At 45.0% G+C, this 16,493-nt stretch overlaps 1 long non-coding RNA gene across 1 annotated transcript; it reads right to left on the reverse strand.

Moving 5' to 3' along the window:
• Positions 1 to 437: 437 nt before the first annotated feature.
• LOC132346754 (uncharacterized) lies at positions 438 to 13,159 on the reverse strand. The gene is made up of 3 exons (XR_009496699.1): positions 11,883 to 13,159; positions 3,719 to 3,768; positions 438 to 3,417 (listed from the first exon to the last, which is right to left on the reverse strand). It is a non-coding gene; the product is annotated as an uncharacterized lncRNA (long non-coding RNA).
• Positions 13,160 to 16,493: the final 3,334 nt, after the last annotated feature.

The following is a 16,493-nucleotide window of genomic DNA, read 5'->3' on the forward strand; positions in this document are numbered from 1 at the left end:
CTTTCACAGCATCATCTTTCAGGATTTGGAATAGCTCAACTGGAATTCCATCACCTCCACTAGCTTTGTTCGTAGTGATGCTTTCTAAGGCCCACTGGACTTCACATTCCAGGATGTCTGGCTCTAGGTGAGTAATCACACCATCGTGATTATCTGGGTTGTGAAGATCTTTTTTGTACAGTTCTTCTGTGTATTCTTACCATGCACATAGTTTGTAACAAATACTTTTAGAATGAAAACACCCAGAGGGGTGGCTTCCTGAGAGACTAGGACCAGAGACGGAAGTGAAAACAAAAAAGCTCAGGAGGAGGGCAATCACTGCCCGGGCTCAGGCTGCCCACCCGGTTTTCCCGTCGCCACAAAACAGTCCGGGAGAGGCATGCATCTGCCTGGCCACCACCAGCAGGCAAGGGCCATGGTGGGAGTGGGCCCTCAGGCAGTGCACCAGCTGTCACATGACCACCCCTTGGCCTTGCAGCATTGTGACTCTGCCCAGAGACGCCCAGCTCCTTCCATCAGCCAGAGCTGAGTCAGGGAGCCTGTGTTTACATGAAGAGCCTCGGCCCCTGCCCGGGGAACCGCCTTCTCAGCACGGCTCCGTGAGGGACACTGGACCACTGCCGCCTCACATTGCTCGCTTGTTGAGCACCAGTGGTGTGCCGAGCTTTGTGCTGGATGTGGCGGCTTCAGAGCTGAAAGATACCTTACCTGGCCTCATGGCATTTGCTGTCTATTGGGGTTATGCTGAGTCAGCAATGTAGTGCAAAAGATAACTTCTGTGTTACAAGAAACTGCAGACCAATATCAGCTTAAAAGAAGCAGCAGCTACTTCTAGGAAAATTGCTGTTGTTCAGGCGCTCAGTCGTGTCCAACTCTTTGTGATCCCATGAGCTGCAGCACTCCAGGCTTCCCTGTCCTTCACTATCACCCAGAGTTCGCTCAAACTCATGTCCATTGAGTCAGTGATGCCATTCAACCATCTCATCCTCTGTTATCCCCTTCTCCTTCTGCTAGGACATACTCAACTGAGTCCACGATGACCACATTGCCTTAAAGTCATTCATTCATTCAGCAGCATTTATTTGGGCACCTGTACGTGCCAGGCATGGTCCTGAATTCTGGGAATATAAAGAAAAATCAGAAAACAGGATTATTACTCTGGCAAAAAATGGGAGGGAAGCATTCTAGATAAGGAAACAGCACATGGGAAGATACGGAAATAGGAAAATAGAGCATCACTTTCTCTGCTCCCCAAGGCAACCACAGGGCTTGGTGTGAGACCACCATTCCTCTATGCCACCCATATCAGAAATACTCACCCTTCACATCGGGCCCCTGAAAACTCCGCCCGGGGTTCATCTCCTCCAGGAGAACTTCCGGGCTTCCTGCTTTGCTTTAGATGTTCCCACAGCACCCAGACTGAATTCTAGGCCAGCTCTGACCTGCCTAAGGGCAGAGACCACGTCTTGGCTGACTCTGTGTGCCACAGGTAAATACTTATTGAAAGAATGAGTGACTGAGTTAGTGGATGAATCAGAGGAGAAGAGAATGAGATGACTGACTAGGCTGGCAGGCATGCTAAAAATGTAGGTAATCAGACTGCTTTGATTAAAAAGATCTGGGACATTGTTAAAACACCTGATAATTTATATATTTATTTTCAAATTTATATTATTGAAGTATAGTTCATTTACAGTGTGTTAATATCTAAAACACCTGATAAAAATCTATTAAAAACACTCCTCTCTCTATCCAGCAGAAGTTTTTTGTTTAACATTATGCATATGGAGTAGATAATTTTTAAAAGGTAGGTGCTATTCAGAGAAGGCAATGGCACCCCACTCCAGTACTCTTGCCTGGAAAATCCCATGGATGGAGGAGCCGGGAAGGCTGGAGTCCATTGGGTTGCTGAGGGTCAGACACAACTGAGCAATTTCCCTTTCACTTTTCACTTTCATGCATTGGAGAAGGAAATGGCAACCCACTCCAGTGTTCTTGCCTGGAGAATCCCAGGGACGGGGGAGCCTGGTGGGCTGCCGTCTATGGGGTCACACAGAGTCGGACATGACTGAAGCGACTTAGTGGCAGCAGCAGGTGCTATTTAATGATCACTTCACAGCGGATGAAACTCTAAGCACACTTAAACTTCTACTGTAGCCATCAAAACTGGACACTTTGTAAGGTAGAAGGGGCGTTGGGGACCTCATCCACTTACAGTTTGACAATGGTGGGGTTTTGTTCAAACTCCAGGGGCAAGACTGTAGAACTTTACCTTGAATTTTTTTTTTTTTTTTTTACAGTTTAAGACGCAAGGAAACCTTAGAAAGTAGAGTGTAAGCAGCCTCTCTTGATATAGCCTGTATTTTATCTTATGAATATAGCCTATTCATCGCTATGGTTTGAATGTTTGTGTCCCACTCCAGTTCATATGTTGAAACCCTAATGCCCAGTGAGATGGTATTAGGAGGTGGGACCTTTGGGAGGTTAATGCTTGGGGCATGAACATGGAGCTCTCAAGAATAGGAATTGGATCTTATGCAAGAGACCCCAGAGAGCTCCCTTGCCCCTTCTTCCCTGGGAGGATCCAATGAGAAGTCTGCAACCTTAAAGAGAACCCTCCAGAGACTTTGGGCACCTTGACCTTGTTCCAGCCTCCAGAACTGTGAGAAATAAAGGCTTGTCATTTATAAGCCACTCTTTTTATGGCATTTTTATAGCCTGAACAGACCAAAATATTCAATAAGATTTCATACTCTGGGCCCAAAACCAGGCAACTAAGATGGCAGAGAGAATATTTTAAATCCTAATTCCAGCAGTTTGGGGGTGGGAAAAATGCCCAAACTCTTTGGGAACAACCCATATTCCTGATGGCTCATTGGTAAAGAATCCGCCTACCAATGCAGGAGATGCAGGAGACTCAAGTTTGATCCCTGGGTTGGGAAGATCCCCTGGAGGAGGAAATGGCAACCCACTCCAGTATTCCTGCCTAGAATATCCCATTGACAGAGGAGCGTGGCGGGTTACAGTCCATCGGGTCACAAGGAGTCAAACGACTGAAGCAACTGAGCACATACATACAAAGAACCAGTGATCTAGTAAGAGCCTTTTTCTCCTTTTCCAGAAAAGTCTCTAAGTGTCTTGCTGGCCTAGCGTACTAAGTAATTTAGAAATATTTTCCCATATAAACTGTTCAGTAAGTCAGCTGGATCGTAGCAGAAATCACAGTTCAGAGCTGAGAGCGATTGTGCAGATAGATCATCAAGCCTAATTGGTTCCTACAGTTGAAGTTTTAACTGTGGTTTCAATGATCCAACATTTATAAAACCCATTTACTTTCTTCTGTGACCTCATGCTCTGCTTCATTATGCATTTGAAAGTTTCCATATCCAGCAGCTGTCTTCCTCTCTTCTCATACTCCTAGGAGGGAAAAAGAATAATTAGCTATGAACAAGTTGCATTTTGTTTAGTCTGGGAGCAAGAGTCCAAAGAATGGAACATCTAATTGGACCTGCCTTGAACTCTGTCAATTTCGAACACGCTATCCCTTTTTTTCACTTCTCTGATGCATTCACAATTTGTTTCTAATTCCATTAAGAAGTGACAATTACAGAGAATTTATTCTTCGATGCTATTTTATAGGAATTAAAAGGATTGTACTTTTCACTGAAAAATAAACCATCAAAAAGAGAATCAGAAAGCTCACCTACTCAGTTCCTACCTGAAACAGTGCATTTAAGTGCTGTAGCTCTTCAGGAGTCACTTGATGTTCTATCTCACCAAAACAAAAAGAAAATAAGTTGAAAACATATAATGCGAATAGGAATGCCCATAAAATGCAATTTCTGGAAACCCACGATTCCTCGCTCTATGGGAGGCCAATGGGTAGCTGAGCCTGTGAGTAACACATAGGCTATTCCAACTTTCATTGTTCCAGTCCCTACTCCAATTCAGCTGATTCCCCAGCCCCTAGCTATGGGGCAGGCTTGGCCCAAATGGGCTGGAAGGAAGAGGTGGCAAGGTGGTGGAAGGAAAGAAGAGGACAGGCATTGACTTGGGAGAGAAAAGATCAGGAACTGGACTAATACCAGAAAAGAAAGACTGAAAATATTTTGCCAGATCATATTCCAAAGATGCTCTTTTCCTTCTCAGGAGTCTAGCGCATCAGAACTGCCTTGTGTCACATCCTCTGCTCCCCGGCCCATCTCATCTAGGCTGAACCAGGAGGAGACCCTGGGGGAACTGACCCCCTTTTTCTGGGGTAAATTCTCTGAAGCTATTGCCAGAGACTCTTGGTACTCTTGGTGTTAGAGAATTTCATTAACCTTAAGTAGGCCATCCTTAGTTCAATAAACAGACTCCCAGAGAATGCCTCTATCTCACCCTCCAGTCTTATAACTATTATCTCAACAGTTTGCCTGGGGTTTTCCTGGTGGCTCAGACAGTAAAGAAGCTGCCTGCAATGCAGGATACCTGGGTTTGATCCCTGGGTTGGGAAGATCCTCTGGAGAAGGGAATGGAAACCCACTCCAATATTTTGCCTGGAGAATTCCATGGAGAGAGGAGGCTGGTGGGCTACAGTCCATAGGTTCACAAAGAGTTTGGCCTTTATAAATAAAAATGGTTAAACTTCTGGCTTATAAAGAATGAATAAATTGTCATAGTGGATAGAGCCAAACTAAGCTCTGATGTTCTTGCACTGTCTCACGAGGCCAGAGGAAGATAGCAAAGCAGAAAATCAGCATTTCCTTGATAGGATCATCTTCTGAAATTTCTGTGATCACCTCAAGTTTCCAGGGTGGTGGCCTTTACCCTAAAACTCAGGCTGACACCAAAGCTACAGGGAGACCCACCATCTTGTAAAATTGAAGCACCTGCCAAATTCTGTCTTAAATGACTCAATAATTACTTTTGAACTTGCTTTCACTGAGGAACAAAATTGGAAACCCTAGCGCTAGAATGGGAAAACACTCCAGCTGTAGTTTCCACTTAAAATTTCCCTGTAAGGCTCTTCTGGCAAGGCCGGAACCTGGGAGGTAATGTTTAAAAAAACTGACCAAGAGAAAGACCCTAACAGTATTCAAATACATGTAAAGGATGATTCCATCAAACTGAGGGGCTATTTCTCCTCCCCAATAAAAGATACTACCCTGAATTAATTCATCGCTTGCTTAGACTAAGCCTTCTCCAGCATCCACAAAAGCAGTGAGTGTACCAGGCTCATACATAAGACCAAACAAGAAGATAGTGCCCTCTAAGAGCATGTGACTTCTAATCTTCCACCTCAGATGGGACTCCCAGAGGGCCAAACATTTTAAATGTGTTTATCTTTAATTGGAGGAAAATTGCTTTACAATATTGTTTTGGTTTCTGCCATATACCAACTTGAATCAGCCATAGGTATATCTATATCCCCTCCCTCTTGAACCCCCATCCCATCTCCCACCGCATCTCGCCCATCTAGGTTGTTACAGAGCACTGGATGTGAGCTCCCTGCGTCATACAGCAATCTCCACTGGTGATGTAATTTTACATATGATCATGTATATGTTTCAATGCTACTCTCTCAATTCATCCCACCCTCTCCTTCCCTACCTGTGTCCACAAGTCTGTTTTCTATGTCTGCATCTCCATTGCTGCCCTGCAGATAGATTCATCAGTACCATCTTTCCAGATCCCATATATATGTATTAATATACAATGTTAGTCTTTCTCTTTCTGCCTTCCTTCACTCTGCATAATAGGCTCTAGGTTCATCTACCTCACTAGCACTAACTCGAATGTGTTCCCTTTTATGGCTGAGTAATATTCCATTGTATATATGTACCACAGCTTATTTATACATTCATCTGTTGATAGACATCTAGGTTGCTTCCATGTCCTAGCTATTGAAAATAGTGCTGTGATGAACATTGGGGTACATGTGTCTTTTGCGTGAAACAATTTTTAAAGATTTGAAAATTATTCCCCATAAGGTTGGACTATTATGGGAAAAACATTATATTATTTAAAAATTTCATATTGTATTCTCTAAGCCTTTACAATTATATTTAAGATACAATATACTTTATGAGTCTATGTGTTACATAAGACACTTATTCTCAAATTTATAATCTTAAAAACATATTCCTAGAAAGTGGTGGCTCTGGATTTGTATATAGCAATCGGAACATATTGCTATTGTTATCCTTACTGCATAACTTCTGTCTTTCTAGTGCTCCTGGATAATTTTTCTCCTTAGCTTCAAAATTTCCTGAAATCTATACCATAATCATGATCTGTCCACTAACCACCTTATTATGTGAAATTGGCCTTTCGTCTTTTTCTGCCTCCATTACTGAAAAGGAACAAATAACAAAAAATTGCCTCCTTCCCAGGAGGGGGCTCTCCAATCCAGAGAGAGACTAATTCATCTTCTCATCTTAAATTTACTAGAAATCCTTCTGAGAAAATAAAGTGAATGCCATCATTAGTAATAGTAAAGAAGGGTGTGAAATCAAAGCTGGTGACTATATAATTTATAAAAGGTTTTACAGCAATTTTCAATTAAGTATAAAATGTGACTGAAAAGCCTTGCTTTCCCCCTTCATAACTTCTCCCCAGAGCCATCCCTCCATCTCCCCAAATGTCCTACTCACCCTGCCTCCTGCTTACTCTCCTGACACACCTACAGACTCTGGTACCTTCCAAGGTTTGCTCTTTGTTATCCTGGTCATTCCATTCCATCTTTGCTTCCTGGTTACAAATACACCTGCTTCTTGCCTCCCTTCTTCCACTGTCCACAAAAATAAGGAAGTGAGTGAACACTCTAACCTCAGAAGATTTTCCAGGGTGGCAGTACCAAACGATGTTCACTGAATTTCCAATGCATTTAAGAAGTCAGTTCTTAAATCTCACAGACCTCATCAAATTTTCATATGTCATGACTGAGAGCAAAGACCCAGTGATCATTAGCCAATTTCTTTTGAAAAGGCAGCAATAGAAATACAGCTACAAAACAGAGCCATTATTGTGTTTTTCCTTGAAAATATAAATCAGGCCTTCACTTAATTGCATGTTTTTAAGGCAGATTTGGAACACAAAGCAGAGAAAACATATGTCCCTTCTGGGTACTCCTGTGCTTGGCAGGGCTTGAAAATTTGTAACTGCCATCGACAGCCAGTCACATTGTATCACTAAAAAGCTTGAATGACTTGTTTTCCTACAAATAAAAACAGAGAAAAGCCGGACTATTTTATTTCCAAACTATCATAGTTATAGTGACAACCATAAATAACTCAGTCCATAATTGTGGAGTCTCGTTTTAAACATATTATCTATTGCCCAGCAATGCATTTTGGTGTGTCCATATGCAATTTCGGAGAGAGCTACCTGGGTAATTCTCTAAGATCCTGTATTGGGGAGGACTTATGGAGCTCTGATTCTGTTTGTCCTTACGCTGCAGTCTCCCCAAAGCAAGCAGTTTTTATGGTAACAGTGGCTTTCCCATAAGGACTCGTTTGCCTGCTGGTTGCTTATTTGCAATGCAAATCAGCACTCCTACTGTTCCACCCCAGCAACTCATTGCTTCTCACTGTAGAGTCTCCTCAGTCTGGATGGTTTAGGGGTAATTTCACATCTACGACAAGGGAATTGACTAATTAATCGAATAAAGTATCCTTTTGAAAATCTGTTCCTTGAGTTGCTGTCTCTATAGCTTCAGAAAACAGACAGTTACAATTCTGTAGTCTTAAGATTCTAAAGGAGATGGTAATTGCAGAAGATTTGAGGAGTTTTCCAGGTTGAAATTTAGGGGCTCCCATGGTAGAAGGTCCTAAGGAAGAGGAAACAGTGGGGCTATAGGGCATTCTCCAGGGAGCCTACATTGTGAAAGCAGCCTTTTTCTTGTGTAACACAAGATCATAACCACGGGAAGAAGAGTTAAAAAAAAAAAAAAAGGCCTGTGTGATTCTGCCAGAAACTTTAAAATCCACAATAAACCGAGGCTTTAAAAAAAGACTGTCTTTTTAGCCATTTAAGGAGCAGGAAATCAACCCTGAATATTCATTGGAAGGACTGATGAAGCTGGAGCGCCAATATTTTGGCCACGTGATGTGAAGAGCCGACTCACTGGAACAGGCCCTGATGCTGGGAAAGATTGAGGGCAGGAGGAGAAGGAGGTGACAGAGGATGAGTTGGTTGGACAGCACCACTCCACTCAGTGGACAAGAGTTAGAGCAAACTCCAGGAGACAGTGGGGGACAGGGAAGCCTGGCTTGCTGCCGTCCATGGGGTCGCAAAGAGTCGGACACAGCTGAACAACTGAACAATTACAAAAAGGAGCAGGAAGATTAGAAAGTGGCTTCCACTTCAATTAATGTAGCCTTAGGCAGCACTGCCACTAACATCTAACCTTCGTTGAGCTTATTACGTGCCCGTTGCTGGGTACTTTACGTGCATGCTTTCCATTCATCCTCGTAACAACTCTGTGAGGGAGATACTAGTAGAGTCCGCATTTTACAGATCAGGAAGCTAAGGCACAGGGAGGTCGATTAACTTTCAGAGCAAATGCTGGCACCAGGGCCTGGTACTGGCTTTCTTTTCTGTTGCCCCCCTCTGCCCGGGGTCCCTGGCCAGCTCCCGAGAGAACACGGGCAGATGGGTAGACGGGAGGGGCGTGGACTTCCAGACCTCTAATGGCCACCGTCACTCATGTCTCTTCTCCACAGAGTCTAAAAACCAGAGTGAATTGTTTCAACCCAAGTGGCTGGTCCTGTAAAAATGAACTTCGAATTCCTCTTTACTTGGTTACTTTTACTTTACTTGGAGGTATTATACGTTATAAGGCTAAAAGTATGGTGCCATTTGAAGAGTCAAACCTCCTCCTTCCTTCAGTGAGTATTAAAGACTTCCTACCACGGGGATATTCTACAGCTTAATCAAGCTTTTAAGAGATCCAAATTTGTTGCAAGGAGCAGCCCAAGCATTTCCCAGTTTGCTTCTGTAAATTAATCTAAAATGAATACCTCACTGCTTTTCCAGCTGCTTGGGTAGATTCTATGGCCTCTTAGTGGTTAAAAAATAGAGAGAGGAGAAATGCTTCTGCCAGCCTTAGCAAACCAGAGTGGCAAAGCTGACCTTGCACGTGCTCACAGAGCAGATCAGCTGCAGTGGTCGAGTACTGTGTTGAGAAGGATTCTGAGGCTCTCAGCAGGAAAAGCCAGGATGGATTTGCTCTGTTGGCCACGAGCATTGGAGGGAGAGGTGAGAACATAAGAACAAGCAACAAAGCTGTACCAAGAACAAGGCGATGGAGAAAGAGACAGAGAAGGACGGAGCCAGAAAGGGTCTTGGAACCCCAACAGTCACGCGTTATCCTTACTGTGGGGAAGCTGAGGATGGGAGAAGACAGTTCACCAAGGAAGTCCATGGTAGAGCTGAAAAAGTCTTCATCTCCTGTATCCAAAGCCAGTACTCTATGAGCAGCTCTGGTTCTTTTAGTTTTAACACAAATTAAAAATAGCTGCTGGGTGCCTGTTTTCCCACAACTCATTTAAATATGTGTCATTGAAGCCATGCCTCTTACTTTGAAGTGGCAGCATCCCACATGCTCCTGCATAGCCTGGACTCTGCACCAGCCCACACAGACTTCCTGCCAGGAGCTCCAGAACCTGTCACTATTCCCAGACAGCGACAGGGAGCCTCAGGCCTCAGAGGCAGCTGCCTGGCCGCAAGTAGTATGGCCTGGGTCACTGCAGGCTCCAAGCTGGCTATTCCAGTCAGCAAAGGAGCATCAACCCAGCTGGCTGCAGTCAGTGAAAAACTCACCCTTAACCAGGAAATGTCCCACAACCTCTGACAACGCCTGAGACTTCCTCACAGAAGCCTGGAAGACTGAGAAAGGGTTTGGTAGGCAAAGTGAAGGTGAGAGTGGAACCTTCGTGGCTGAGCAGACTTGAGAGGTGACCAGAAACAGACTGTTCGTGAAGGTCCTCACAAGCTGAGAGTCTTCTCAAGCCTGCGTGCTTAGTCGCTCAGTCATGTCCGACTCTAGTGAAGGTCCTCACAAGCTGAAAGTCTTCTCAAGCCTGCATGCTTAGTCGCTCAGTCATGTCCGACTCTAGTGAAGGTCCTCACAAGCTGAAAGTCTTCTCAAGCCTGCATGCTTAGTCGCTCAGTCATGTCCAACTCTTTGTCACCCTTCGGATAGACTGTTCGTGAAGGTCCTCACAAGCTGAGAGTCTTCTCAAGCCTGCATGCTTAGTCGCTCAGTCATGTCCGACTCTTTGTCACCCTTTGGACTCATAACCCATCAGGCTCCTCTGTCCACGGGGTTTTTCAGGCAAGAATACTGGAGTGGTTGCCATTTTCCTCCTCTGGGAGATCTTCCTGACCCAAGGATCGAGCCCAAGTCTCCCGTGTCTCCTGCACTACAGGTGACATCACATGGGGAAGTCTAATCACACGGGGTCAGCTCGTTTCAGACTTTTCTGATCCATTTGACATCATGACTCAGTGTACACTTAGGTAACAAAAGTTTCACAATGCACGAATTGTGCTTATTCAGAAGATGCTCTCTGATATTACTATCTGTCGTTGTTTCAGATGCCAGCCATATTCCAACAAATCAGCCTCCTAACCCATCAACTACTCTTGCCCTCACTATGACGATCCACACTCTGAGGAAAGCTTCTTTTGATATATTACCTACATAGGTCATAACAGCAAAAAGAACAAAACTGAATTTTTTCCCCAACACCCAGCTTAGGGGATCTTAGTTCCCCAACCAGGTATTGAACTCAGGTCCTTGGCAGTGAGAGTTCAAAGTCTTGACAACTGGATTGCCAGGGAAGTCCCTAATTTTTAACTCCTCATCATCTATTTCCAACCTCACTGTCCAGCATTCATCCCATTCCTGCTCCTCACACCCTGTTTACTTTAATCACTTGTGTGGCTTAGTGTGCAGTTTCCTCTATGTGGGGTGGCCTCCACTTCATATAATCTTAGAAAAACTCTGAGAGATCCTTGAAGGCCCATCTCATATGACACTTCCTCCTTGACGCCTTCCTTATCCCCAAAGCCATAAGTAATTTTCCCCTCCCTTTGGATGGGGTACATACCTTTGGATACACATCTTTTTCTCTATTATTGAGCTTCTGTTTCCTAACAATTAGTCATGAGTGCATCACCTGCACAGATTCTTGTCATTTCTTTTAATATTTTTCTTTAAATAGACTTGTACATACTACCTTCTTTAGCTTCATCCTAAACAACAGTAATCATGAAATCATTGATTTCCTGTGCTTGTTAGATTTCCAGAGAACATTAACATAAATAAATTATTATTAAAATTTTAAAAATCTCATTTTTCCTTTGAGGAAAAACCGTGCTGGGTGTGTAAAGTCTTGAGGGGCTGTATTTTGTTTAAATTGGAGTTTTTCTCTAGGGCTGGGTATGTGCTATTGCTCCATAAATATTTGCCAAATTAAACTCAAATGAAATGGATTAAATGGAATTTATTCATACTCTTAACATATTAGCATGAATCCAGGGAGGCAATTGTGACCGTGGAAGGCAAAGAACGAGACTGGAAAGGAATTGGACCTAAGAAGGAAAACGTTGATAGACACTGAAAGGCAGGGCAAGAGACATGGAGAGGCTGACCCCAACCGGTTATAGTGAAGCTCCCTGAGGTGTGTGCCCACCCCGAGGGCCAGCTAAGGCCCAGTGAACAGGGGGCAGGTCCGGATGGGTCTTCCGTGGGAGGAAGCCACAGCATCCCCCATATGGACCCCAACTTTAAACAGGGTCACTGGCCACGGGCCCTAGGGGATTCCAGCCCCGTCCCCAGCCCTGCCCCACAGCCCGCCTGGCCTACCAAGGCCATCCGCTCGCCCCTCCCTCACCTTTTCCGCCTGCAGGCTCCCCTCCAGATCCGCGTGGGGAGGCGGCATCCTCCACCGGGCTGGGTCCTCAGTTCCCACCGAGTAGCTGCGCATCCTCTGCACAGTGAGCCAGGCCCGTAGCAACCAGGACGGGGCATCTGCATTCTGCAGGCCCTGTTCCCCTGAAGGCCGAGGTTCTGCGAGGCAGGTCTGAGCCCAAAGTGTGACTGGCTCCCCCAGGATGGCGGCTTCGGTCAGGATGCTGGTCTGATCCCATCCCCAGACACAGGCCCGTCAGTCCGAGTCTGGTCAGGAAACTGGGTCCCACTCCACCCGTGCTGCCCGGTCACCCTGGGTCTCCTTCCCTTTTGAGAAGCCACATTCTTAGAGGAGGACCCAGAGTGGGGAAAGGACTAGAGGGTGGAGGCAGGGTCTCTGCCTTCATGTGTTACTGAAACACAAGCCTCTGTGCCCCATGGCCCAGTGGGGCCAAAAGATACTGAAATGTCTGCTTTTGGTGCAGAGGAAGATTTAAATCGTGTAGGGCCCCCAAGGAGACAGGTGGCTCAGCTCCTAAACCCCAGACTTCCCAAAAGCTCTCAGCAGAACCCTTTTCTAGGAAGGGGGAGGGAGGGGCATGATGAGGTGTCTAAACTCCTTGGTGTCATGGAGCCTTTCCTGAGGTCAAGTCTTGGTCAGGTAATGATGTTCTTGTAAATCTGCACTAAAACAAGTGTTATTCCTGGTTCTGAGGAGAAACGACCAGGCCCTCAGGCATGACAGGCACGACTTTCATTCTCTGAGGTCTCGTCCTGGCTTGAGAGGAGGCAGATCTCAGCTGGCGGCTCCCTCAGGGCCACGTCCCCAGACCCTGACCAAACGGCGTCCATGAAGGAGGGAGACACCCGGGACACAGCCCTCTCATAGGCTCCTCAGGCTGCCCAGAGGCAGGGGTCAATCCCACAGACCGCATTCTATGCAGACAGTGGTTTCCATGAGGGGGCAGAGGCAGGGATGGGGGACAGGTTCACTGCCACCTCAGGGCCTGGGCCTGGCCAGTGGGCGGCCTTGGTGAGGACTCTGGAGCCCTGCAGAACACCACCTTCGGCCTGTTTCCTAGGCCACCCTGTTCCCCACCTGCCCTAGGCAGGGTGAGCCCCAGGAGAAGCCAGGATCCATCTCTAATCTCACTCTTCGCCTGAGGACAACCACTTTGCCTACAGTTGACTGAACAGGCCACTAATGGTTGTTCACTGACAGTTGCTTGTGGGAGGGGCCCACTGTGGTACTGACCAGTGACTGAGCAGGGCCACTAATGGTTGTTCTCTGACAGTTGGTCTCTCGTGGGAGGGGCCACTGTGGCACCAACCAATGGTTGAGCAGGGCCACTAAGGGTACTGGGCTGCAGAGTATTGGCCAACAGCAATTGCTGCATGCTAAGGGCTGCATCCCACAGGACTCGTACAAATTGACCAAGACAGAAGCAGCAAGCCTTTACCACTCTACTTTAAGAAAGAGAGAGACCCCAATACAGCCCTAGAGCTACTAGTTTCTTAAATGTTTTCAGTTCTGAACAGGCAATATATATAACAAGTAAACAGTAACCTAAGACAAAAACATGGAAGTTAATGATTGTAATTAAATAAAGCTTACAACAAAATGAATCTGTCATAATTTTTATTGTAGCGCATGGTAATTAGATATAAATGACAAGTTGTTTAAGCAATGATTCTAATTGCTATTAATTTGACAACACTGTTTTGGGGCTGCTCAGGAAAGCCCCAAAGATGCCTGGGATGGCTGCTTTTTCCATGTTTCCATCTTAGGGAAACAAAAGCAATAACAGATTTGAAATTAAAAAAAAAAAACAAAACTACTTTTCCCTTCTGTATTTGTAGAGTAGCACTGGGAGTAGCACTTTCTAGACTCTTGCTTAAATTTCCTTGATTTAAAGATCTTGTTTATTGGATTTTTTTTTTTTAATATAGAGGTTAGGGAGAAACTCATCACTTTGGTTGCCAAATAAGGCAGAAGAAGTTTGTAATCTCAAGATAGAGTCAAGATTTCTGGGAGAAATATCAATAACCTCAGATATGCAGATGACTCCACCCTTATGGCAGAAAGTGAAGAAGAACTAAAGAGCCTCTTGATGAAAGTGAAAGAGGAGAGTGAAAAAGTTGGCTTAAAACTCAACATTCAGAAAACTAAGATCATGGCATCCAGTCCAAACAATTCATAGCAAATAGATGGGGAAACAGTGGAAACAGTGACAGACTTTATTTTGGGGGGGTTCCAAAATCATTGCAGATGGTGACTGCAGCCATGACATTAAAAGACATTTGCTCCTTGGAAGAAAAGTTATGACCAACCTAGACAGCTTTTTACAAAGCAGAGGTATTTCTTTGCCAACAAGTCCATCTAGTCAAAGCTATGGTTTTTCTAGTAGTCATGTATGGAGGTGAGAGTTGGACTATAAAGCTGAGCACTGAAGAATTGATGCTTTTGAACTATGGGGTTGGAGAAGACTCTTGAGAGTCTCTTGGACTAGAAGGAGATCCAACTAGTCCATCCTAAAGGAAATCAATCCTGAATGTTCATTGGAAGGACTGATGTTGAAGTTGAAACTCTAATACTTTGGCCACCTGATGTGAGGAACTGACTCATTTGAAAAGACCCTGATGCTGGGAAAGATTGAAGGTGGGAGAAGAAGGGGAAGACAGAGGATGAGATGGTTGGATGGCATCACTGGCTCAATGGACATGAGTTTGAGTAAACTCTGGGAGTTGGTGATGGACAGGGAGGCCTGGCTTGCTGCAATCCATGGGGTCGCAGAGAGTTGAACACAACTGAGTGACTGAGCTGAACTGAACTAAACTTCAATTAATTGGGCTTGTATTTGGGCTCTGGGAAAAGGAACAAAAAGGTAGAATGGCTATCCCCTCAGAGGCCCAGATGTAGGCTCAGAGGCCCAGATGTAGGAAGACCATGGGTCCTCATCAGGGTTGAGGATTACTGGATGATTAAGAGGGCCCCCTTTTGGCATCCTGGAAGCTGCATGTAGGAATTGAATCTTCAGAGACTGTGAAACCCTTTGAAGAATCTCTCACTCTTAATGCCTTGAAATTTTATTCTATTGTGACCAGAAGAACATAAAACCTGTTCTGGAGGAAAGACCCCTCTAATAACGGCAGGCCTTACCCAACAAATGAGACTTTCTGGGGTCAGGTGAAGAGAAGGGCAGGGACCTGGGGGTGAAGTGAGTGGGGCAGGATTTGGGTAAGTGGGGGAGGGGAGAAAGAGTAGGGATGATTTTGTTTGGACCATGAAACATTTAAACAAAGCTCTTTGGATAACTAAAATGAGAGCATAAATCTCTGCAGGGTGAGGGGCTGAAGAGGATAGACGAGGTTAGGATATGGAAGCATTGCAGACACAACCTTTCTCGGGGTGGTGGAGCATAGAGAAATAGCTCCACGACTTATAATATTTAATTTCCCCAACTGAAAAAGTTGTGCCCACCTCATAGGGTAAAAAGTAAAGTAAATGTTATAATGTATGCCAAGTATTTAGAGCTGTGTAAGGCACACAGTAGGTACTCCAGACAGGTTAGCTATTATTGTTGTTATTAAGGCTGATCCTGCCTTGTTCTATCCTACAAAACGCTGATCAAATACCCTTGACACTCTTGCACGCAGCTGATTAGATGAAGAGTAAAAGATGTCCATCAACCTAAGGACTGTTGAAAGGATGAGCTGGTCAGTGTGAGTCTCTCTCTCAGTGTTTAAATAGGACTTTTGAAAAGCGTTCAGGAAATGATGGGGAAAATGTTCAGAAAATAGAGGCAGGACAGACAAAAGCACAGACAAGTGGAGTGAGCCGAGGTATATGAGCAGGGAGGCTCCAGAGTAGAGCTTTTGCGCTATTGCTCCTTGGCTCCCAAGGACTCCTCTGAGTCCAAGCCACTCCCGACTCTGCTTCATGAAGGCCCAGTTTAGAGACAGCTTCCCCTTCTAAGATTTCCATGAGATTCCCAGTCATTGCATATGTGTCCCCACCACAAAGCCCCTTGGCTTGACTCACCTTGAGGGGATTTCTGCTTCTTCCAAAAAGCCAAATTGAAAGAACAAATTGTCTTTGAATCGCAAAGAGCTGGACACAGCTTAACGACTGAACAGCTGGACAACGAATGGTGGCATGGTGGTATGAAACACTGTTTCATTTCTTCATCCTTCTCTCACTTTGATCTACTCTTGTTAAGTGCATGACCTATACCAGACATTGAGCTAGATGTTGGGATCATTAACACAAAACAGGGGGCTGACAGGGGAGCCAATAATTTTAATACTCTGATAAGTGTCAAGTCTGTTGGAGCCCTGGCATTAAACAGAGAGGAAGCACTTGACTGTGGCTAGTCAGGGTAGGGAGGTGCTTCTCAAAGGAGAAGTCACCAAAAAGATAAGTGTTAGTTTTCTTGGCAGACTAGAGGGACAGTGGCTTCCAGGAAAAGATAGAGCAAATAAAACAATGGGTGTCAGCTCCTGACCCCTGTGTATGTAGTGTATGTCATGTTTAGGAGGCTGGATTTCATCTTCAAGGAAACGAAAAGCCATCTCAACAAGCCTTTGAAGAAGA

The sequence above is a fragment of the Bos taurus genome, chromosome 12 (genome assembly GCF_002263795.3).
Source record: "Bos taurus isolate L1 Dominette 01449 registration number 42190680 breed Hereford chromosome 12, ARS-UCD2.0, whole genome shotgun sequence".
In the NCBI taxonomy this organism is placed as follows: Eukaryota; Metazoa; Chordata; class Mammalia; order Artiodactyla; family Bovidae; genus Bos; species Bos taurus.